This window comes from Narcine bancroftii, chromosome 3 (genome assembly GCF_036971445.1).
Source record: "Narcine bancroftii isolate sNarBan1 chromosome 3, sNarBan1.hap1, whole genome shotgun sequence".
NCBI lineage: Eukaryota > Metazoa > Chordata > Chondrichthyes > Torpediniformes > Narcinidae > Narcine > Narcine bancroftii.
The window spans coordinates 47,405,566-47,429,096 of NC_091471.1; the positions used below are offsets into that span (position 1 = coordinate 47,405,566).

At 40.8% G+C, this 23,531-nt stretch overlaps 1 protein-coding gene across 4 annotated transcripts in view; it reads right to left on the reverse strand.

The window, feature by feature from the left end:
- Nucleotides 1–22,822, reverse strand: part of atp8b1 (ATPase phospholipid transporting 8B1) — a 178,599-nt gene extending 155,777 nt beyond the window's left edge. For all 4 annotated transcript variants that reach the window (XM_069923989.1, XM_069923995.1, XM_069923988.1 and 1 more), the window contains exon 1: nt 22,585–22,822. The gene's annotated coding sequence lies outside the window, so the exon portion shown is untranslated. The remainder of the gene's footprint in view (nt 1–22,584) is intronic.
- Between the last annotated feature and the right edge of the window lie 709 nt (nt 22,823–23,531).

Sequence of the window (23,531 nt, forward strand, 5' to 3'; positions counted from 1 at the left end):
GTGCTGCACACACCCACATTTCCTCCCTCACCATCACTGAGGGCCCCCAAAACAGTCCTTCCAAGTGAAAGCCATACTTCACTCGTTTGCAGAAATAATCTACTGTACCTGATGCTCCCATTGTGGTCTTTTCTACAATCTGAGAAAATGGGAGATCGCTTTGTTGTGTGTTCCTCTGTCCGCCGCAGTAGTGGGGATCTTCCAGCTCTGCCAATGGCAACAGATTTTAATTCCATGCCCCTTTCCCTGCCAACATGTCAACCCATGGACTCATGCACTCCCAGACTGAGTCCACCCACAAATTGAAGGAACAACGCCTCATATCCTGTCTGGGCACCCTCCAACCAGATAGTAATATCGTAGATATCTGGTTTCTGTTAGTACCTCTACCTATCTCCATTTCTCCTTTCTTGTAGTTCTGTCTCCTTCTCTTCCCTTTGTCTCCTTTCCTCCAGATTTGAATTCACAGAGCCACCCCCTCCTCCAATCTATTTTCATCTGACCTCTCCTGTCCTCCCATCATCACCTTTTGTCTTTTGGCCTGTGTTCCTCACCCTGCCTCATCTTTCCTTCTCCCCAGCCTTTTAATTCAGGGGTGTGTCTGCTTTTTATTTATACCTTGAAAGGCTCAGTCCTGAAACATCTGTAAGTATCTTTACCTCCAATAAATGATGCAAGACCTGTGGAGTTCCTCCAGAATTTCTGTATTTTCACCTCAATCACAGCATCTGAGGCTCTCATGTTTCACTTCTTACTTGCAGGCATCAGGCTCCTGAATGAAACCCAGAACAGGATGTGCATACTGCCTTTCCTTCATGCTAATTAATCTCCCTTTTCATTGTCACCCAATTTTCTTTAAATTGTGCACCAGAGATGAAGAGAATAAGCACACAGAAGAATCCTTCTCATGATATTTGGTATTTTGTGACCAACTACTATACATTTTGGTGTACAAGTTGACCCCCATTTTTCAACCTAATTTTAAGGGTTTATGGTTTATCTGGCGTACAAGTCAATTCCCATTTTACGGGTTGTTTAAAAATAACCCAATCACATGTAACAAAGCTGTAAATTAAGTTTTAAAAAACCCTCAGCCTTCTGGGCAGGATCAGTGACAGCGCACAGAGCTGGAACGACGACATCGTACTTCTGGCGGTAGCAGGGACCTCAGCAGCAGTGACGGTCCACGGAACTGGAGTGCCAATATCATGCTCCCAGTGTGAGCAGGAACCTCTGCCTACAAACATAGTCCTAAACTTCAAACAACAAGATTCACCTTATTTGTGGATGCTTGCAAAGCAATTTTTCAACAGTTGAGAAGTAGAAGGGTGAAAAAATGTGTGCTCGTGTGCATATAACATGTCAGGTCAAGTTCCTAGTAGACAAATGATCACTAAAATTCAATACCTATTATTTCTGCATGCAACAGCGATTGCAAAACACAAACCCATGAAGTTGAATGCAATGAATACCTATTCAGTCACTGAACAATCACCCATGTTTCCTATTCCTTAGCAAAATATTGGCTTTGTTTTTAATCCAGTTTATTGACAATGAAGCCAAATACGATCAACTTTATAAAATTACAAGATTTGCACAAATGATAAACTCTGCAATATTTCATCACAAGGGTAGCATTTTAACAATGCTGTCCTTCCTTTAAATTGCAATTCCGACATGGTAGAAATTCTGGAACAAAATCATCAGGTTCAAAATTTGCCTGTGCAATCAGCAAATCCCATCCATGTTTTTTTGTCAGTTGTGTAATGTTCTTTTTTTTTTAATTTTTTATTTTTCACACCATAAATCACATTAGCCATGATATACACTATTTCTTTTTCACACATATACAGTGACTTTTTCTCCCCCCCACCCCCCTTCCTCCCAAGCCACCCCCCCACCACCCCCTCTCATCCATTTTAGGTATACAATCTAGGTTGCATTAAGCCAGTCAGACAATGTTGTCATTCAACAAAAATACACCAGAAATTCTACTGAGTCCATTCTTTTCTTTCCTTCTCCTTCCATCAACTTAAGTAATGTTTGTCCCCGGTAGGTTTTCGCTATTGTATTTAATGTAAGGCTCCTATACTTGTTCGAATATTTCAATATTATTTCTTAACCTATATGTTATTTTTTCTAATGGAATACATTTATTCATTTAAATTTAGTAGTTTCCTCCTTTTAATTTGGTTATGTATTCCATTAATATTTAAAGTCATATAGTTCAGCGTAGCCCTTTTTTATCTTCTCTTTCCGTTTTTCCATCATTACCTTTCCTCCTTTTCCATTTCTGTTTTCTTATTTTCAACTCTTTATAAGACAACATTCCTACAACATCCAACATTTTCCTTATTCTCCTATTTCTATCTTATTTATCCCCAATCTCCCCTTCCCCTCCTGAGTTGTCCTTTATCCCTTGTTGGAAAACCACATCTCCCCTCTCCATTTGGATTTGCGAATCGACTCGCAAACGTCAACTGATTTTGCAGTGACCGCTATTTCCCCCCACCCCGCCCCCCCCAGAAAAGATTTCACTTTTCATGTCAGAAAGGTCACTCTTTTAATTCCCTCCTTATTCTCTCTATTCCATTACCTTCCCTTATTAATTCTTGTCTATACTATCTATATTTTCCTCTAAGTACAGATACATTCACGTATGCTCCTTGTCTCTATTCACTCTTATACCTCTTTACCCGCATACATATCAATCGTGATCATTTTTACTCTCATTACCCGTCTTCATCCCTCAGTCTATTTTTGTCTTTACCCACATACATATCAATCGTGATCATTTTAACTCTCATTACCCGTCTTCCTCCCTCAGTCTATTTTTGTAATTGTTCTGCAAATTTTCGTGCTTCTTCTGGATCCGAGAATAGTCTGTTTTGTTGTCCTGGAATAAATATTTTCAATACCGCTGGATGCTTTAGTTTAAATTTATACCCTTTCTTCCATAAAATCGCCTTTGCTGTATTGAACTCTTTTCTCTTCTTTAGGAGTTCAAAACTTATATCTGGATAAATGAAGATTTTTTGCCCTTTATACTCCAGTGGTTTGTTGCCCTCTCTTACTTTTTCCATTGTCTTCTCCAGTACCTTTTCTCTTGTAGTATATCTTAGGAATTTTACTACAATAGATCTTGGTTTTTGTTGTGGTTGTGGTTTAGAGGCCAATACTCTATGTGCCCTTTCTATTTCCATTTCTTGCTGTAGTTCTGGACATCCTAGGGTCTTAGGGATCCACTCTTTTATAAACTCCCTCATATTCTTGCCTTCTTCATCTTCCTTAAGGCCCACTATCTTTTTTTTTTAATTTTCTATTTTTCACACCATAAATCATAATAGCCATGATATACACTTTTTCTTTTTCACACATTTACAGTGACTTTTTCTCCCCCCTTCCCTCCTCCCAAGCCACCCCCCCCACCCCCCCCCCCCCCCACCCTCTCATCCATTTTAGGTATACAATCTAGGTTGCATTGATTCAGTCAGACAATGTTGTCATTCATCAAAAATACACCAGAAATTCTACTGAGTCCATTCTTTTCTTTCCTTCTCCTTCCATCAACTTAGGTAATGTTTGTCCCCGGTAGGTTTTCGCTATTGTATTTAATGTAAGGCTCCCATACTTGTTTGAATATTTCAATATTATTTCTTAAACTATATGTTATTTTTTCTAAAGGAATACATTTATTCATTTCTATATACCATTGTTGTATTTTCAAATTATCTTCCAATTTCCAGGTTGACATAATACATTTTTTTGCTACGGCTAGGGCTATCTTAACAAATCTTTTTTGTGCATCTTCCAAGTCAATTTCAAATTCTTTATTTTTTATGTTACTTAGGAGAAAGATCTCTGGATTCTTTGGTATATTGTTTTCTGTTATTTTATTTAATATCTGATTGAGATCATCCCAAAATTTTCCTACTCTCTCACATGTCCAGATTGCATGAATTGTTGTTCCCCTTTCTTTTTTACATCGAAAACATCTATCAGATACTGTTGGGTCCCATTTATTTAACTTTTGCGGTGTAATGTATAGTCTGTGTAACCAATTATATTGTATCATACGCAGCCTCGTATTTATTGTATTTCTCATCGTTCCAGAACATAATTTCTCCCATGTTTCCTTTTTTATCTTTATATTTAAATCTTGTTCCCATTTTTGTTTAGTTTTACCATTTGTTTCCTCATTCTCCTTTTCTTGCAGTTTAATATACATATTTGTTATAAATCTTTTGATTAACATTGTATCTGTAATCACATATTCAAGGTTACTTCCCTCTGGTAAACTCAAATTGCTTCCTAATTTATCTTTCAAGTAGGATCTCAGTTGGTAATATGCCAGCGCTGTATCTCCAGTTATATTGTACTTATCTCTCATTTGTTCAAAGGATAAGAATCTACTTCCTGAAAAACAATTTTCTATTCTTTTAATCCTTTTTTTCCCATTTTCTAAAGGAAAGGTTGTCTATTGTAAAAGGGAGTAGCTTATTTTGCGTCAATATTAGTTTTGGTATTTGATAATTTGTTTTATTTCTTTCTACATGAATCTTCTTCCATATATTGAGGAGATGGTGTAATACTGGAGAAGTTCTATGTTGTACCAATTTTTCGTCCCATTTATATAATATGTGTTCAGGTATCTTTTCCCCTATTTTATCTAATTCTAGTCTCGTCCAGTCTGGTTTTTCCCTTGTTTGATAAAAATCTGATAGGTATCTTAATTGTGCGGCTCTATAATAATTTTTGAAGTTTGGCAATTGTAAGCCTCCTTGTTTATACCATTCTGTTAATTTATCTAGTGCTATCCTCGGTTTCCCCCCTCTCCATAAAAATCTCCTTATTATTTTCTTTAACTCTTTGAAGAATTTTTCTGTCAGTTGTATTGGCAATGCCTGAAATAAGTATAGTATCCTTGGAAAAATGTTCATTTTAATACAGTTTATCCTTCCTATCAGTGTTAGTGGTAGCTCTTTCCAATGCTCTAAATCGTCCTGTAATTTTTTCATTAGTGGATTGTAATTGAGTTTATATAATTGGCCTAGATTTTTGTTTATTTGCACACCTAGGTATCTTATTGCCTGCATTTGCCATCTGAATGGGGATTCCTCCTTAAATTTTGAGAAATCCGCGTTATTCATAGGCATTGCTTCACTTTTATTTACGTTTATCTTGTATCCCGACACTTCTCCATATTCCTTCAATTTCTTATATAGTTCTTTTATTGATAGTTCTGCTTCTGTTAAGTACACTATCACATCATCCGCAAATAGACTGATTTTATATTCCCTGTCTTTTATTTTTATTCCTTTTATATTATTATCTATTCTTATCGATTCTGCTAGTGGTTCTATAGCTCTCTCCTTTGGCTTGGCTTCGCGGACGAAGATTTATGGAGGGGGTAAAAAGTCCACGTCAGCTGCAGGCTTGTTTGTGGCTGATAAGTCCGATGCTAGCGCAAACAATAATGGTGATAGTGGGCATCCCTGCCGCGTTGACCTGCTTAAGTTAAATTGCTTTGATACATGTCCATTTACTGTCACTTTCACTAACGGTCCCTTATATAATGCTTTAATCCAATTAATATACTTCTCCGGTAAACTGAATTTTTGCAATACTTTGAACAAGTAATTCCATTCTACTCTGTCGAAGGCCTTCTCTGCGTCTAAAGCCACTGCTACTGCCGGTGCTTTATTTCCTTCTACTGCATGAATTAAGTTAATAAATTTACAAATATTGTCTGTTGTGCGTCTTTTTTTGATAAATCCAGTTTGGTCTAAATTTACCATTTTCGGTACCTGTTCTGCTAATCTGTTTGCTAATAGTTTAGCTATTATCTTATAATCTGTGTTTAGCAGAGATATTGGTCTATCTGACGCTGGTGAGAGTGGATCTTTCCCTTGTTTTAGTATCACTGTAATTATTGCTGTTTTACATGAATCTGGTAAGTTTTGTGTCTCATCAATCTGGTTGATTACATCCAGGAGGGGCGGTATTATTAGATCTTTAAATGTTTTGTAGAATTCTATTGGGAGTCCATCCTCTCCTGGTGTCTTATTATTTGGTAATTTTTTTTATTATCTCTTGTATTTCTACTGTTCCAAATGGTTCTGTTAATTTATTTTGTTCCTCTATTTGTAGTTTTGGTAGTTCAATTTTAGTCAAAAATTCATCTATTTTCCCTTCTTTCCCTTCGTTTTCAGTTCGGTATAATTGTTAATAGAATTCTCTGAAGTTTTCCTTAATTTCTTTTGGATTATATGTAATTTGTTTGTCTTTTTTCCTTGTTGCCAATACCATTTTCTTAGTTTGCTCTGTCTTAAGCTGCCATGCTAAGATTTTGTGTGTTTTTTCACCTAGTTCATAATATTTCTGTTTTGTCTTCATTATATTCTTCTCCACCTTATATGTTTGTAATGTTTCATATTTTATTTTTTTATCCACCAATTCTCTTCTTTTGGTTGTATCTTCCTTTATTGCTAATTTTTTTTCTATGTTTATTATTTCCCTTTCCAACTGCTCTGTTTCCTGATTATAGTCCTTCTTCATCTTGGTTGCATAACTTATTATTTGTCCTCTAATGAATGCTTTCATTGCGTCCCATAGTATAAACTTATCTTCCACTGATTCCGTATTTACTTCAAAGTACATTTTTAATTGTTTTTCAATAAATTCTCTAAAATCCTGTCTTTTAAGTAGCATGGGGTTTAATCTCCATCTATACATTCTTGGAGGGATGTCCTCTAGCTTTACTGTCAGTATTAAGGGTGAATGGTCCGATAGCATTCTCGCTTTATATTCTGTTTTTCTTATTCTATCCTGCATACTAGCTGATAACAAAAATAGGTCTATTCTTGAGTATGTTTTATGTCTAGTCGAGTAGTATGAGTATTACTTTTCTTTTGGGTTTTGTTTCCTCCATATGTCCACAAGTTTCATTTCTTGCATTGATTTAATTATAAATTTGGTTACTTTGTTCTTCCTGTTAATTTTTTTAAGGCCCACTATCTTTATGTTATTTCTTCTGTTATAGTTTTCCATTGTATCTATTTTTTGAGCTAGTAGTTCTTGTGTCTCTTTAGTTTTTTTATTAGATTCCTCCAATTTCTTTTTTAAGTCTTCTACCTCCATTTCTGCTGCTACTGCCCGCTCTTCCATCTTGTCCATTTTCTTTCCCATTTCTGTTAAGGTCATCTCCATTTTATTTATTTTCTCTTCTGTGTTGTTTATTCTTTTTCTTAAATCCTTAAATTCCTGTGTTTGCCATTCTTTAAATGACTCCATGTATCCTTTAATAAGAGAAAGTATATCCTTTATCTTGCCTTTCTTTTCTTCTTCTATTTCACTGTACTCTTCCTCTTCTTCTTCCTCTGGGTTGGCCATCTGTTGTTTCTTTGGTGCCCTTTCCTCCTCTTCTTTCTTGTTTCTATTGTCTTCTGTGGTCTCTTCTTGCTGCAGGTGTTCTGCAGCTGTCGTTGCCGGCTGTGGAGATCGACTCCCCAGCTGGTACCCCCTCCCGTCGGTGTGTTTTTTTTCCATTCGCATCGCGCATGCGCGAAGAATCGCGCATGCGCGGTTGCGCACTTTTACTCGGCTCTGCGAGCCATTTTTGTAGTCCATTATTTACCAACCTGAGGGAGCGGGTTTCTCTCTCCGCAGCGGGCCTCTTCGGACAGGTAAGGCCTTCACCTTTTTCCTCCTTTGTCTTCTCTTCCTCTCTTCTTACCGTTGCTTTCGATTTTTCTTTTTTTGTCGCCATCTTCTTTCTACCTTTATACTCACTTTTCTGTAACTTTTATTTCTGTGTCTTTGTGTTTTCCTTTGTTTTTCCTGACTTTTCTGGAGAGGGCTGGAGTTCACCGTCCGGCCATTACTCCATCATGTGACTCCTCCCCTTGTGTAATGTTCTTGATGTGTGGTCAAATTTGTGGCTCCAGGCTAGAGTTTTGGTTTACAGCCAATAGAAAAAACATCTAATTTCTTAGAATGTGGCTGGAGAACCTTGTAATGCAATTCTGCATTCAGAATCTTTAATTTCTGTGACAAAAAAACCATATCAGTTGATATGATCAATCATATCAATGGGAATGGAGAAAGACCAATTCTACCTGACCCCATTTTCCCCATACAAGGTAATCTCTCCTTGCAGGTGAGAGATCTTGAAGTACTTGTATAATTAAAATACTGTTTCTGTTCCCATCAGCTCTTAAGGCTATGTGCTCCACCCATCTATGCAGTCCATGCTTACCACATCACCATTTTTCCTAATGATAGATAGGCTAAATGACTGCCTCCTCAATAGCCACTTTCAGGTGCACAGATGCAGATAATGCGCCGGCATACGCGACTGGGGGAGTGCAGTTGGGACGTTCAGGTGGCCGTGGAGAAGATGCTTTTCTGTCATCTGAACATGCCAGCTGAAGGAGAGCCACGTCCGAGCGAATGCCAGCCCTGTGGACCGTGGCCGTAATCCCACTGCTGCTTTCAGATGCAACAGGGATTCTCGGAGCCGGAGATTATACCTCCAGGAGGAGGGTTAAATAAGTGCTCCCCCTGGCCGGGTTCTCCACTTTCGAGTGGCCACCTGACAGTGGGACTAGGCGGTGGTGATTTGTTACGGCATGGACTAGTAGGGCCGAACTGGCCTGTTCTGTGCTGTAAGTGGTTATATGGTTACATTGGAGTACAATAGGCAGGCTTACATCAGGGTATTTTGGCCACCTGAAAGTGCCTTTTGTGAGCTCAAAGAGCAATCCCATTTTCCTTGTAATGCATTTTCTCTACATTCTCATCAATTCAAGCACTTATCATCTCTCTCTTCACCATTTCATGTCAGGCCTCCGCCAGCAGGCTGGCTGCAAGAGTGCATCTTAAAACTTGCCTTTCAGGCAGCAGCCTTAAAAGGCTGCTATAGCATTCCACTCATAATTGGGAAGGGCCTCACAGTGCCCTCCGGAGCCAATGGAGGTAGGGCGACTGGTGCCATAGTGCTACCCATCATAAATATGCAGTAGAGCAATGGCCGTCTTCCCTACCCATAATCCCCCACACAGCTGGAACCACTCTGTGTTTTGAGCTGCAGAGAGTGGCCCCGAAGTGGCCCAGTGAGGATGTCACAGCCCGCACCGGCCGCCCCCAATGGCTCCCACTGCCCGACAGCTCCCATCACCTCCGAGGGGTGAGTGGGTCGTGGGCTGACAACAACATCAGTCTGCCCTTAACCAGGCGCTTGCAGCGGTTATACATTCAGGTCAGGTGGCGGAGTGCAGCGCTCCGCAGATTATCCTTCCCTGAGAAGGGTTGGAATCGTCGCCTTGGAGTCTGTCACGGCGCATTCAGAAAGGTACAACTTTAGCCTGAAGGGTGAAGAAACTCCAGCTTTACAGACTGGTGTTTTCCTTGCTTGAAATTGCCTTCTTACACACACACACATCTTAAACTACAATATTTTGCATTGTACAGTTCTAACAGGTTATTTATTTCACACTTTCAATCATCTCTTCATATTTCTTTGGAATGATCAGCTATGATTAACAAATACCCATTTCCTTTTTTGACAGCACCAAAAGCCATTGCATGATGTGGTCAACCTTGATCTCCACTCTCTGAGGTCATGCTTATTCTCTTCATCTCTGACATTGTTTCATCTTTTCAGAGTTTCCCCATTCCAATTATGAAGATCTACAATCTGAAATGCAAATGTTGTTTTTCTCTCTCCAAAGATCCTGCCTAATCTGATGAATTTCCCCAACATATTTATTTAGTCTCAACTCTCCTTACATGAAAATAGCTTCAAGTATCGGACAAGATTTAATTTCAGCGTCACTGATGTTCATTATAATGCAATTCACACATGTATGCCTGGTTTACAGTTTATGTCAGTGGTTTTCAAACTTTTTATTTCCACTCACATACCACTTTAAGTAATCCCTTACAGAGGGATTTTTTTTTTCAATGCCACAAGTAGGTCACTGAAAGCAAATCATCAAAATTTGTAAATATGCTTGAGGAAAACTATCAGAATCAACTTTTAACAGGTTTACTTGCTTCTTGCATACAACACATCACATTAATTCAGAGGTTTCAATCATCTGCAAAATGCTATTAACTGACAAATGCTTTCAAACAGACATATGCAAGATTTGGTCAGCTGACAAGAATCATACTGCATTCTATATTTTCAATTTGATAATTGATGGTTTCAAGAAATTATCAGAAGGCAAACCATGTGCCCACCCAATATGATCTTTTATTTGTGCAACCACTTCAAAAATTAAAAACTTGTGACAACTTTTAAAACAAATGCACAAGTTTCCCCTAAAGGTTTGCAGGCCTCCAAATTATTTGAATACAAACAAGAGACAATGCCAAGGAATTAATGTGCGAGTGGAAGACAATGTCGCAAATTTCACCTATTACGGTTACGTCACCTCACATGAAAAAAATACCACGTTATTAAACAATATGTTTAATGATGGGTTAAATGTTGGAAGAGCTTTAGTAAAATTTTGCTCGAGAGCAAGCAGGCTCTGTCTCCAACGAAAACTTGTTAGGATATTTCTACGATTAGATGTCTGAAGTATATACAATCACTAAAATAGCACATTTTATCAAAAATTACATCAAAAGTCATATGGGGCATTGGTTGGCCTTAAAAGACTATTCAAATTTCAACCGAACTTACAGCCTTTCAAATGAGCTTACCCATAATTGATCATGTTGCATCCATAGGAAGTCAATGGTACCTCATGTTTTGGACCTGGGCCCTTTGGTACAAGCAAAAACAGACAGCCATATGATTGAAAAGAGTGGGGTGGCAGGGGAGAAAGGAGAAGCACAGGTTAACAGGCAAGAGTTCTAGGCAGATGCAGGTGGGAGAGTTGAAGGGTCGAGAAGTGGCAGGGGGAAGATGGTGGAGGACAGCTCTCTCATAGGCTTCAATTGCTCACATCTGATGAAGAAGGGCTCAGCCCAAAACATTGGTTACTCTTTACTCCTTATAGATGCTGTGACCTATTGAATTTCTCCCACATGTTTGTGGATTGCACTGAGACACCAAAAATTGCAGACTTTCCTGATTCACAAGAATTGTCTATTTGTTCCTCTAACACCCATGCCTTGATGCTTTGCAGTTCATTGCACCAACCCAGGGAGTTTCATTTACTTCTCAAGGATCATTGCAGAAGCGGGTGAATCTGGGTTCTGAGAGGAGGTGGCAACAACTGCCACTGAAAACGAGAAATGCCAGAAACAAAAGCACATCAAACAATCCAGCTTTTTATGGTAGAGGTATGATATGGCAGATTAGACATTACTACATTTTAGGGAGGGCCTTAGTGTTACATTAGCTTTAAGATGCAGGGAAATGGTAAAGGTTGAAAGGGAACCAACATTTATAAACGTAGTTTTTTGCCATCTCAGAAACTAATATGTTGACTGACTTGTAAATTACCATCATTAATACAATATTAGTTGTCCCAAATCTTATCTATTTTGTTTATTCCCCCCATCCAATTGAGCATGAAATTGAGGCGGTGTCTGATACGCCTTTCGACTTTTCACAGCTCTGACTTTAAGGTCATTGGCCTGAAACAAAATTCCAAGGTGTAGAATTATTAAAAATGCAATACAACCAGAAACTGGATAGGGTTAGAAATAAACCAAGGCCCAATAGGTTTAAAAGTAGCAATTAAATTTCATTACAAAATTGATTTCATTTTAAATTGTAGAAGTAAGCCTCAATGGACAATTTCTGATCTTGCTTGATTACATTCCAGCCCTTGATTTCATATGCAGGATATACAATACTTGGGGCAAAGGTCAGAACAGTTCCTGGTTGTGCAAATTGTTATTTTCAGCTGTCACAGGATGTGAACACAGATTTCAAAAATGTTTTACTTGATTTGGCATCGTTATCCATCCTAAATATGTCCTTAGAAGTCTTATTCCTGCCCACCCAATATTGGACTACATGGTAAATATTCACTGGTGTTAAGCCCGCAGTAGACATTGTATATTTACATAAACAATTAAAAGTAGGTTCTATGAAAATAATCTTTTTAAAAAATTCTTATTTGTGGAGATATCCACACCCCCTTCAGGCACTTTATAGCTGAAGAATCTGGAATTTTTCCATGAACAGGAGGGGTAATTTATAGTACCGAGGGCAAATCAATGGTTAGTTCATAGATGCAAATACCTTGCATAGTTAAAGGAAACTTTTCAGAAGGATTAATTCAATAGTTTCCCTACAAGAAAAGAGTAGTTATGCCATTTGGCCCATTAAGCCTGCTCTGCTGTTTATATCACGGCTGTTATATTTTTCTTCATTCTCCTCCCTTCTCCCTGCAAACAACAGAACAGCGCTTCAGACGCAGATTTCCACCTTGGCCCCTTCAATCTACAGAAGCGAGCCTCTGTCGCAAACTCCCACCCTGGCTCCAGGAGCACACGGGCTCCTTTCCTTCCACCTTCTGACTTTCCCCAATGCTCCCATCCTCCCTTGGACCCTTCCTTCCCTCCACCTCCTGATCCAGCCCATCCTCCTCCCCTCCCCAACATCCTCCACCCCAGTGAACTTCCCCATAACCCTTGCCTGGTCTTCACCATCCCCTCTCGGAGGCTGAATGTTACGTCCTTCGTAGAGGCCTTACCCTTGTCCCTTTTCGCCCACAACCACAATTCTCCACCCCCTCTCTTCTCTCCCCCCCCCCCCTCCACTACAGATCCCTTCTCCTGCTTTAAACAGTCTTCCTCCTCCTGGATATGTCGTTCCAGTCTTGTACCTGCTCTGGTCCTTTACATCAACATCACTACTCCCCTCTCTCATTCCAATCTCACCACCTCTGAACACCTGGCCCTCCACTCTCTTCGCACTAATCTGAACCTCACCATCAAACCTGCAGACAAGGGCAGTACTGTTGCGGCCTGGGGCACTGGTCTATCAGGCCAAAGCCAGACAACTCTCTGACACCTCTTGCTTACCCCTCCAATAGGGCCTCACCAAAACCACCATCACACACCATCCCTAAACTCATCACTTCCGGTCACCTCCTTAGCATGGCCTCCAACCTTATTGTTTACTTGCAAGACCTGGCCACGCAGCCAACAGGCACTTAGACCTTTTCACAGTGCCAAGTGCGTGGGTTGAAATGGGCAATTTAGCAGGAACATACCTGGTAATCGCACAGTGTGCAAGTCCCAGACAGGCAGGGAGAGTTAAAAATCAGGCTCTGCTTCTTGGTGGGGGTAAGAGACAGAGCCTGGCTAAGTTAACACGTTAACCACTCTGTGGCAATGTCAATGAGAAACCTGATCCATCTGGTAACATTAGTTGATGTTAGTGTCTGCGACAGTCTGGTAGTATTACAAGTAAACTTGAGATTATTTAAATCAGTGGTTCAACCATTTTCTTTCAAATCACATATCACTAAGTATTCCCTGTGCCATAGGTGCTCTGTGATTAGTAAGGGATTGCTTAGGTGGTATGTGGGTGGAAAAAAAAAGTTTGAAAACAATTGTTTTAATCGTCCCTTCTCGACTTGTTGTACGCACGATCTCAGAACTCCAAAGAAGATGGGCCAATGAGAATTTTTCTCAAAGAAAATATTTCCATAACAATTGGGTCTAAAGCAGTGATTTTCAACCTTCCCTTCCCACTCACATACACATAGGGATTACTTTAAGTGGTATGTGAGTGGAAAGAAAAAGGTTGAGAATCAGATTTAAAGCATAGGTAGCTACACACTGATAGCTCCACCATCCACGCCTGATTCACTCTGAAAGACAGCTGGCGAGGCTTTAAATCTTCAAGATTACTTATAATGCCTAATACAATGTAATGCTACACAAATAGCTGTTTAGGGAATTGGGAATAATGACAAGCTGGTCTGTGGGTTTGCCCTAATTTTGAACAGTCTGGAACCCACTGCATTAGATTTTCCCCGTGGCCATTTATACATTTATGCCTTGTTCATTTTTTTTGGGAGGTAAAATTTCAGAACAGGAATTCCTGTTACAATTTTTCTTTTAAAAAAATACTGCATTTTGTAAAATTGGGAATATCCTGAAATGTAGCAGTGTAAAAAAAAAACAAGTCAACATACCAGATCAGAACTTTCTATGTCCTAAAGTGTTAACAACTTTTTCCCTTTCAGCAAGTTGCTCCAGCAGATTTTTTTTTTCCCATCCAGATTCCAGCATCTACAATCTCTTGTGTGTCTCCAGATTTAGAATTTTTTTTTCCCCTAATTCTGAAATACACTATTGTAAACAGGAATTTTTGTTCATCAAATTCCTTGTGCATCAAATTCTGTGACTTTTAATGTTTTGTTTGTGTACCCACCTCGAACGAGTCACACATAAATCTGACTCGAGGTGTTTTCCACTCATTTATTTGCCAGCAAGTCAACATTCTGAAATTCACCAGAGGGCAGACCGCAAAATAAAAGATCTCTTCAGTGTAAACATGCCCACATCTTCACGATAAAAGCATGCTTGAAATTCTCCAAGGTCTGACATTCAGAAGCAGCCCAATCATTGCTAGGAATATGGAAATGCTCCAAGTTCCAATGGGCATTTCTCAATTAAGTAGTGCTATAATACTGCAAAGTAATGTATTGCTTCACTGGTGCCAGCAACAACGATGTGCACTGCACATGTAATTTAAAGAAAATAATTTTTAAAGAAGAATTTGAATTTATTGTCACGAACACCATGAAATTTGTTGTCTTTACACCAGCATCACAGTGCAAACATTTACATAAACCAATTTAGAAAAAAAAAAATCAAAAAGTGTGCAAGAAAAAGACAAAGTAAGGCAGTGTCTATGGATCATTGTTCATTCAGCAATCTGATGGCAGCAGGGAAGAAACAGTCCTCATTCTGCTGATTTCTCACCTTCAGGCTCATGTGTCATTTCTCCCCTTCTCCCACACCCCTACACCAATGGCAGCAGAGTTAAGTGGGCATGCCCTGGGTGGTGAAGGCCCTTGAGGATAGAGGCTGCTTTCTTAAGACACTGCCTCATGTAGATGTCCTTGATAGAATCAACACTGGTACCCTTGATGTCATAGGTGGAGTTAACAACCCTCTGTAGTTTTTCTTGTCCTTTGCATTGGCACCTCAGTACCAGACAATGATGCAACCAGCCAGAATGCTCTCCAAGGGTACACCTCAAACTCCTCATGATTACAACAACACGGAAGCTCAAGGATAGATCTTCAGAGATGTTGACACCCAGGAATTTGAAGTTCTGGACCCTCTCCACTGCTGATCCTTCAATGACGACCAGCTCATTTTCTCCCGATTTCCTCCTAAAGTCCATAATCATCTCCTTGGTTTTGCTAATGTTGAGTGAAAGGTTGATGTTGTGACCCGCTCAAAAAGCTGATCTGTTCCCCCTCCTCCATGCTTCCTCATTGACCCCTGTCTGGTGTCATTAGCAAATTGGTAGATAGCATTTAAATTGTGCCAGGCCATGCAGTCATGGATGTAGAGCAAGTAGAGCAATGAGCGAAGCATGCGTCCTTGAGGTGCACCTGTGTTGATTATCAGTGAGAAGGAGATGTTTCAAATTTGCCTATGATCTTCCTATGAGGAACTGGATCCAGTTGCAGAGGCCCAGAGTTTGGAGCTTGTTGACCAGCACTGAGGGAACTATGGTGTTGAAGCAGTCGTATGTGTAGGAGATGCTACTGCCTAGGTGTTCCAGAGCTGAGTGCAAAGCCAGTGATATTGCATCTGCTGTGGAGTGATTGTGATTGTAGGCAAATTGCAGTGGGTCCAGACCTTTACTTCGGTATGTGTTAATGTAGTTACTGCAATGCAGTGACCCAGGTTCAAATCCAGTGCTGTCTGCAAGTATATATGCTCTCCCCATGACTTGCTTGGCTTTCCTCCAGATGCTCCAGTTTTCACCCACCATTCAAAAACATATGGGGCTTGTAGGTTAAAAGTGGCGTTGGTGGCATGGGCTCATGTGCCAGAATGGCCTGTTACCCTGCTTGGGTCGCATGCCACCTCAAGCTGCTTGGGTCGCATGCCACCTCAAGCTGCTTGGGTCGCATGCCACCTCAAGCTGCTTGGGTCGCATGCCACCTCAAGCTGCTTGGGTCGCATGCCACCTCAAGCTGCTTGGGTCGCATGCCACCTCAAGCTGCTTGGGTCGCATGCCACCTCAAGCTGCTTGGGTCGCATGCCACCTCAAGCTGCTTGGGTCGCATGCCACCTCAAGCTGCTTGGGTCGCATGCCACCTCAAGCTGCTTGGGTCGCATGCCACCTCAAGCTGCTTGGGTCGCATGCCACCTCAAGCTGCTTGGGTCGCATGCCACCTCAAGCTGCTTGGGTCGCATGCCACCTCAAGCTGCTTGGGTCGCATGCCACCTCAAGCTGCTTGGGTCGCATGCCACCTCAAGCTGCTTGGGTCGCATGCCACCTCAAGCTGCTTGGGTCGCATGCCACCTCAAGCTGCTTGGGTCGCATGCCACCTCAAGCTGCTTGGGTCGCATGCCACCTCAAGCTGCTTGGGTCGCATGCCACCTCAAGCTGCTTGGGTCGCATGCCACCTCAAGCTGCTTGGGTCGCATGCCACCTCAAGCTGCTTGGGTCGCATGCCACCTCAAGCTGCTTGGGTCGCATGCCACCTCAAGCTGCTTGGGTCGCATGCCACCTCAAGCTGCTTGGGTCGCATGCCACCTCAAGCTGCTTGGGTCGCATGCCACCTCAAGCTGCTTGGGTCGCATGCCACCTCAAGCTGCTTGGGTCGCATGCCACCTCAAGCTGCTTGGGTCGCATGCCACCTCAAGCTGCTTGGGTCGCATGCCACCTCAAGCTGCTTGGGTCGCATGCCACCTCAAGCTGCTTGGGTCGCATGCCACCTCAAGCTGCTTGGGTCGCATGCCACCTCAAGCTGCTTGGGTCGCATGCCACCTCAAGCTGCTTGGGTCGCATGCCACCTCAAGCTGCCATCAGTCTGCAGAATGTTGATTAAAGTGAAACAAGAAAGTCTAAAGACTTTCTGTGATAGCAATTAATACAATAACATGTGCTGGAGAACCTCAGCAGATCCCCACAGCATCCAGGTTAAAGGATTGTTTCTTTCCTGCCATTGTCAGACACTTAACTAAACCCCAAGTAGTTAAATGTTGATTTTGCTCCCTGATTTCTCTTTGTAGGCCCTTTCATGCCAGGAAAATACCTGACTGTAAAGGCAGAGGTTCTCCACCCTTACACTAGACACCTGCCTTTCTGAATGCACCAAATCCAACCCTTCTCGGGAAAGGATAATCAGCGGAGCGCAGCGCTCTACCGCCTGGCTTGAATGTCATGCCGGTACCCATATCCCCCTCACCCGTCTGCCTGCAAGACCCCCTCAAGGTAGCAGGAGCAGGCAGGAGCTGTCAGGGCAGCAGGAGCCGCTCTCTGTGGCCCAAAACACAACAGTGCAATGGCAGTCTTCCCTCGCCATAATCCCCCATGCAGTTGGAATTATTCTGGGAAATAGAGCGGCCAACTGTGTGGGGGAACATGGCTAGGGAAGAGTGTCATTGCTCAGTTGTGTTTTTACGACGAGCGGCGCTATGGCACCAGTCGCCCCTTCTCTATCTGATGCAGAGGGCACTACGAGGCACCACTCGACATGAATAAGACTCTGGAACAGCCATTTTGGGCTGCTTTATGAAAGGCAAGTTATAAGTTTCCCTCCGCATTTGTAGCCGGCCTCCAGGTGCAGGCCTGGCATGAACTTCTGTACGATGACTTACTTGACATATGAGGTGTTTATTTGCAGAACAAATACTATCATTGTATTTTTGAAACACAGGACAATAAACTTGAACAAGCATTGGAAACTATTCAACCACCCCAGCCTCAGACACAAACCTTTTTAGATTTAAAAGCGACTAAATAAAAATCATGAAGATACCCTCATTTACTAAGCGAGTCAATCTGGGTAAAGCCCAAAAATGTGAACAGTGCCACCCAATCACTGGACACAAAGATTTTTCTTCCTGAACACTTTTGAGTGAATTTTATGGATTTTGATCATGAAAATCACCTTAAAATGTTACTATCACATACTAATTTTTTTTTTTTTTAAAAGATACAACCTATTAATGTTATTTCCAGTCATATTTTTTTTTAAAAACACACTTCAAGCATACAAAACCATTAAGTGCAACATGTAATTGAAAATTAATTTTCTGCATTTGCAGTTGGACTCCCCTGCTGATCTTGGTGAAGTCAAAGGCGAACATGGTGAAAGTTTCACCAGGACACTGCAACCACGGAAAAGTGACATCAGGGCCACTGGAATCCATCAGAGCTGGCTGACTATTGTTGGGACACTGACATGAGGCATCAGATGCCACGTACAAACAAAAATTAGCAGCAAAACATTTTTAGGTCAGTTGCTATTAAACATGTTAAATTCAACAAGTGTTAATTTCTCTAATTTTGTACATGATACAGCAAATCAGAAGTCATCTTTGCATTCAGCTTGAAATGGTCTATCAATATCTTCAACTTTTTTTCCCCCAGGAGGTTCGCTTTGAGAAAGAAAATTGTCTAGCATAGTCAGCAGGAGATAGAGGAACAGGTATGTGGGCAGATTATCGAAAGATGTAAAAGCAACAAGGTTGTTGTAGTGGGTGATTTTTTTTTCCCCCAATATTGACTTGGACTTTCAATGCCAATGACTTAGATGAGGCAGACTTCATTAGATGCATTAGAAGCATTTCTTGAAACAGGATGTAGATAGTCCAACTCTGATAGGGACACATCAGAACTTTTAGAAAGGAGCTTGGCCAGGTGATTAAGAAGGAGAGCATTTTGACAACAGTGATCATAACTCACTAAGCTTTCAGACAGATAAGGATAAAAACAAGACTGGACCTCGGGGGAAGAGTACGAAATGTGGGTAGGCTAATTACAACTGTATTAGGCAGGAACAGAAATAGCTGTTATTGGGCAAGTCCACCATCGTATTATTTAAAGACCAGCTGGTCAGAATTCAGGACCAACATGTTTCTGTAGGAAAGACAATGACTGCAAGGTTCAGGAAACTTGGGTGATGGGAGATATGGTAAATTTAGTCAAAAGAAAGCATGTGAAAGGTTTAAGAGACTGAAATCAGACCAGATTCTTGAGGAAAAGGAGGGAATTTTTGCCTGAAGTGGGAGGAGGTGGCAAGATATGACAGAGTCATTCAAATCAGTATTCACCAAGGAGGGTCTGTGAGATCAGGGACATTGATATTCTCAGGAATGTTGATGTAAAATAGGCGTTGGGTCTTCTGCAGAACATCAGGGTGGATAAGTCCCTGGGGCCTAATGATATCCATCCCAAGTTACTGAGAGAGTCAAGAAAGAAGGTGGAGTATTGACAAGAAATATTTGTTCCTCTAACCACAGGTCAGGTCCCAGAGGACTGGCCAAGAGCCCACATTGCTCCTTTGTTCAAGAAGGGCAAAAGGGATAATTCAACAGGAGGAAAATTATTAAAGATTTACTTGGATTTGAAAAATGATAGACATTCAGTACAGTCAATATGGCTTTGTGTGGGAGAGGTCATATCTTTTGATTATGTTTTTCTTTGAGCAGATAAAAAAATGATAGAGGGAAAGGCAGGATAACTTGGGGGAAAAGTCCATAACAGTTAAATGACAGCACAAGTGAACAGTGCAGTCAAGTTCACCTCTGGCATACTTGATTGGGGTGTTATGTTTAAAAGTAAGGAAGTTAGGTTGCAAACATGTACATCTTCGCTTTGGCGACATTTGACTACTGTGCGAAGTTCACATTAGAGGAAGGACATGGAGGCTTTGGCGAGGGTGTAGCATGGATTCATCAGGATGCGACCTGGATTGGAGGGTCTGAGGAGCAAGGAGAGCATGGACCAATGTAGATGGTTGGATTTGGAGGCCTGACCTGATAAAGATATACACAATAATGAGAGGCATGGAATGGGTAGTGAACCAGTTTTATTTTTTGTTTCCCCCTCCCCCCCGGGTCGAATGGCCAAACATTAGACAGTAAAGCTCCAAAATGATAAAGAAAAGTTTAAAAGTAGATTTCTATTGAAAGGCATTTTTTTTTTTTAAAGAAAGGTATCTAGAACACTACCAAGTGAAGTGGAGGAAACAGTTATGAGGCATTTAAACAGACACATGAACAGGTAGAGGGAGGGCGAAAGATCATTGCAGGCAGATGAAATTAATATTGCACATGCTTGACACAAACATTTGAAAGGCATCTTCCTGCATTATACTGTTCTACCATCTTTAATCCTTTACAAACATTTCTATCCAGTCATACCCAGAATCACCTGGATATTAAGTTTGATATTTTCTGACCTCCATAAATGAAGACTGAAGCAGATCAATACCTTGCGCAATGGAGTTTTAAAAAAAAAAGAAAATATTCAGATGCTGGGGTCAATTACAACACACAAATGTTCTGTAGAAACTCCGCAGGTCATGGAGCATCCAGATGAAGGGCCCAGGTCCAAATGCCAGTTACCCTTTACTTCCTATGTGTGACCTGTGGAGTTTCTCCAGCACATTTTTGTATTGCTCCAGCACCAATACTCTGCAACCAGTGTCCTTTAGTCCTGAACCAAGGACACTCCATAGTGGAAAAGGAACACTGACAAGAGTGAATTATTAGCCACTCTCACCACTCCACCCGATGCCGATCTACACATACCCTGTACAAAAAAAAATGTCGGATATCAACCCAAAACATCAACATCTGTGGAGGCAGAAGGAAGATCGACTTTTCTTTCAGCAGTTTGTTTTGGACCAGATGCCAGCCTCTCGAGCCTGCTTCCCACTTACAAAAGGTCTTGAGCTTCCCAGTGCCATCCCAAATGATTCCTGTCCATTGGGATTTCTTTCAGACCTAGGATATTCACAACGTGGAGGTGATGTAATTTTTTTTTTGGCGAGCGCTTGGAATAGCATGCCTCATACCAACTATGCAGAAATCCCATAACACTCAAGATGACACCTGCTCCACGTGGCAGAGTCTGCAGGTCACATTTTGGACTCATCAGCCAGTTTAATCGTCACAATTGGGATAGCAGATGGGAGGGCTGCCCAAGATAATAAACGCCAGGAACTTATTCAATAAAGTTGAGAACGGTCCTTTCTCATTGCATTTTTTCTACTATTTAAGCACAAAGCTTAAAAAGAAAAATAACTCATCTGCAGAGACCAGCTTTAGACTCAAGTAGAAGACGTCCACATACCAATAAGAATCACTGTAGCAAAAACATTACTTAAAAAGATAAATTGATAAAATACAAAAAAACTAAACGTTCATAGAAAGCATTTGCCAAAGGCTTAAAATGTTGTTTCATCAAAATTACATAGTTCACATTCATACGTTCTAAATGCTAATCTCCAGGCAGGTCGCTGATAATTGATAAATACTCAAGTCACAGTGTTCTTGGAATGACTCAGGAATGAATATGATTTTTAAAAATCCATTGATCACAAATCAATTATTACATTGTTTATTTCAGGCCTTACCATAATCTCAAGCTGCACTAAAGCCACTTGCTGTCGTTACCCTTACACTAACGATCTACATCAATTCTCCATTTAACATTGCTTCAGACTTCAGAATCCTCTGGGTTTTTTTTTCCCTGGTCTCACCCTTTCTTATTTCTAATCTATCACAGCTCTGTAACCATCTGGAAAAAAAAGTAAAATTGTGTTCGTTTGATTCTGATCTTATTCTTTGGCTTGGCTTCGCGGACAAAGATTTATGGAGGGGTATTACCACCCACCAAATTCTAATGATGGGCATGTCTTCAACTCTCAAGACCCTAAACTCTGGAACTTCACTCCAGTACCCCATTTTGCCTTCAACTCTCAAGACCCTAAACTCAGGAACTTCACTCCAGTACCCCATTTTGCCTTCAACTCTCAAGACCCTAAACTCTGGAACTTCACTCCAGTACCCCGTTTTGCCTTCAACTCTCAAGACCCTAAACTCTGGAACTTCACTCCAGTACCCCGTTTTGCCTTCAACTCTTAAGACCCTAAACTCTGGAACTTCACTCCAGTACCCCATTTTGCCTTCAACTCTTAAGACCCTAAACTCTGGAACTTCACTCCAGTACCCCATTTTGCCTTCAACTCTTAAGACCCTAAACTCTGGAACTTCACTCCAGTACCCCATTTTGTCTTCTTAGATTAAAACCTTCTACAAAACGTTCTTCTTTGAGCAAACCCCTTTGATCATCTTCCTAAACACCTCATATGCCAAGTTCAGTACCCATTTAGTAATGTACACATTACACCTCAACAATCATCCATTTATCACCAGGCTTTAACGCCCTGTAAAATAGTGAAAAACACGCCTGAAAATGCCTTTTGAACACACTAATGATTCACGAAAATAGCATAACCCATCCCCATGCCTTACAAACAGGTACATAAATAACAACTTCTGCTTCAAATTTATAACTCACAGGCACACACACTTCCTTGACACCATATCAAAAGCTTGCTGATTTAAAAAAAAACTTTTTATACTGTGAAAGTACATATACAACATCTATTTAGGTACCTTAGGTTCTCTACAAGTTAAAATGTCTTCTTCCAGCTTTCAGGACTGCAATTCTCAGCTTCTGAGCTCCACCTGAAAATTTTGCCTGAAGGATAATGGCTTTTTAATGCAAGCAGCTTGCTAAACAAGTCCTTCGACTTTTCTCCCACTTCTTTTGCTCTCTTCCACGACCCAAACAAACATTTATATCCTTTCGATTGCCAACGAAACCAAACCAAAAAAAGCACTTCCTACTTCTTTAAAGCTGGGATGGGACTGAAGTCACATGACTCCAGGTGGAGCCAGAAACATCACCACTTTGTTCCTTCTGCACTCCAATTACTGAAGCATCAGTTGAATGTTCTGGAGTTACACTGCAAATTAATTAGTGTACTCCATTACAACGCTGAACTGGGAAAGCTTTGAAAAAAAAGTTGAAACTTTTTAAACTGAACTTCTTTCTTGACAGTAGAATCAAAACCAAAAGATTTAAATAGTCTAGTATTTGAAGTAAAATTGCCTTCAGGTTATCATGAACAATTAATTACAAGGGATGGAAAAGATTGAGGGAACAAGGGAGTGCAAAGATTTGATCGTGAATGTAATTTTTTTTTCTCTGCAACGTGGTGACCTTTCCCTGTTTCACTTGAAAAGAAGGTGGTATCAGGTGTTACTAGGTAACAGATGGGCCCTATTAAGACAGCTGGTTTGTGTAAAGACAGGGTTGTAGAATGATCTGTGAGGGTGCTAATTACCATAGAAACAATGGAAAACCAGCAAAGAGGGAAAATACTATCTTTTCCATACAGTCAGACGAAAATATGGCTTTTCTTAATCTTCACTCAGAAAAATAAACTTCTAGCTGAGATAAACTAATTTGAGCAGTAGTAGCCTGTAAATGGCCTTCCCAGTGCTGGAATTGACAATGAGTGTGTCACATTCAAATTCAAGTTTATTGTGATGTCCTC